The sequence below is a fragment of the Crocuta crocuta genome, unplaced genomic scaffold (genome assembly GCF_008692635.1).
Source record: "Crocuta crocuta isolate KB4526 unplaced genomic scaffold, BGI_CrCroc_1.0 scaffold784, whole genome shotgun sequence".
Taxonomy (NCBI): domain Eukaryota; kingdom Metazoa; phylum Chordata; class Mammalia; order Carnivora; family Hyaenidae; genus Crocuta; species Crocuta crocuta.
This window is the reverse complement of record NW_027527953.1, coordinates 141,791-144,343: the sequence shown is the minus strand read 5'-3', so window position 1 is coordinate 144,343 and position 2,553 is coordinate 141,791.

Here is a 2,553-nt window from a genome sequence, read left to right as displayed (position 1 = left end):
TTAATCTTCATTAAACATCTGTTAGGACTATAAACACAAAAAACAATAGATTAAGTTTAGACGAGAAAAATAAAGATACTAACATTGATCCCCTAAAGTCTATGTATGGATCTCAGGCTCTAAACCTCTAGCCTAGGCATTTTTAGTTCCATTACTAAATTTTATTGGGTTTGCAAACATTTTTTTGGAGGTCTAATCCTATAATGCATCATGTAAATAAAACGGGATTCTGTAGTCACATAGATTTTAGAGACCCTTCATGGAAAAAGAAACTCTCTTGAAAGTCTCACTGTGCAGGATTACAGGATTTATCAGAACTTTTACCAAATTAATGAAATTTATTTAACCCAGACATTTTAAAACTTGAGTAGCCTGGGAATTTATTTTCTACAGTCTATCTATTAACATTTTATGGCACACTATGGCATTGTGGAATACAGTTTAGGAAACACAGTCATTAAAAACAGGAGACTCCTTTGAAACTATTTCTGAAGATAATTAATATTTAGGCTTGGAGTTACTATTTTAACCATTGCTGTATTGCGTTAAGTGATTGGAAACACTGGCAAGATGAATCAACTACTGTGTACTGTAGGGGTAGAAAATTTTTCCTTCTTCCTTTCTAAGTTCTTTGGCTGGTCTACTAATTAAATTGGCATTAAACAGATTACAAGGAAAACACATTTAATTTTATACATACAAGAGCCCCAAAGATATGAGACTCAAAGACAGTCAGGCACTTGATGTTTATATGCCATCCCTAAGGAATGGGATAGGGGCCTGGGGCTTCAAAGGGGAGGAGTGCAATTCACAAGACAATAAGAGCAGATGTTTGGTAATTAGATGTTGCCCTGTGGCAAAAATAGGTCTTTCAGATTAAAAGTTACCTCTGGTAATAGCTCTCTTTCTGGAACAAGCCTAATATCTATATTATTTTAGGTAGTTAAGGGAGAGGTAAAAGATTTTCTTGAGTCTCCTGGGTCTTGATTGCCTTCAACTCAAAATAAACCACACGCCTAAGTAGCACATTCTGCAGTAGCATATTCTGCTCCCCTTCAGTACCTACTCTAGCCCATGCTCTGTGCTAAATGTTAGGGAAGGGATGAAACAGGACGAGTTGGGAATATAGGGAAAAAATGAGATACGAACAAATTCTGCCAAACTTTGATCCCTCTAGATTCTGGATGTCTACAAATTTGCCGTCAGTTTTCCAAAAACAATGTATTACTGGAAGAAATAACACGTACTGCAATTAAATGTTGGGGAAAAAAAAACCCCAGAATGTTGGCTCAGTACAGTGTTGGTGTTGGTTTTTGTGGTGGTGGTTGTTTTCTGACACTGTTCTTAGTATGATTATATGGTTGAATGGACATAATTGGGGGGAAGGGACTGAAGAATCTATAACTTAGTACTATGAAAAGAGAAGGGGATATTGACATGGCAGGAAGAAGAGTAGAGATGAGATAATCATACCCCTGAGAATTGCAAAGCCTCTGTGCATGCGTGAAGCATCTATTGGCTCCAAAATGTGATTATCTTCTGGTACCCAAACCACCTGGAATTGCCTAATTGCTGTTCTCCAAGTCTCAAAGAAAAAAATGCGTATGCAAAGACAAACAAGTTGGCAGGGCAGTTTGGAAAGCATGATGGCTCTGCTTGAACAGCAGTCAGAGCTGAGCCGTGCAATTTGGAAAGGAAGCCTGTGTTGAATAAACACAATAAACACACAGTTTATTTATTGTTCCAATGTTTCATAAATATTATTTATTTTGGAAGGGGAGCATAATGGCAAAGTAATAGGGAGCAATTAGCACTGCTAGGGAAATAAAATGGAGGCTTCCTGAGAAGGGCTGGTAAGGAAGAGAGAAGCTACATTCTTTTGTAGTATTTACATTTACATTTCAGTGCAAAGGCAATCGGGAATCAGTCTGGTGAAAGCAACTCATCATGTCACTAAAGCCCAGCCAACACTTGGACATTGCCAGTTTAAAAAACAGGTCGAATTGGCATTTCCAGAAAGTTTCCTTTGGTCCAAATTTCTCTTAGTATAAAATATAAAGAAGTCTTCTTCCAAGCAGAAGTAGCAACTGAGGCAGATTTTCTACAGGATTAGGTAGGGATTAAAACTTTGCAGACAAAGCTAATGGCTCAAAAATATGTCTTATTGATGCCATCTTATTTTAGGGGGAAAAAAAAAACCACTCTGTAATTTTTGTCTCAGTGAATAAGTTAGCCAAGCAAATGAAGTGGCTTTGGGTATCATAAAACTAGGACTTTGCTTATGTCACTAAAAATGGAGCATGGAGGGGCACCTGGGTGTCTCAGTCAGTTAAGTGTCTGACTTCGGCTCCGGTCATGATCTCACAGTTCATGGGTCCAAGCCCCGCATCTAGCTCTGTGCTGACAGCTAGCTCAGAGCCTGGAGCCTATTTCAGATTCTGCATCTCCCTCTCTCTCTGACCCTCCCCTGCTCACGCTGTCTGTCTGTTGTCTGTCTGTCTCTCTCTCTCAGAAATAAAACATTAAAATTTTTTTTAAAAATTGAGCACGGAA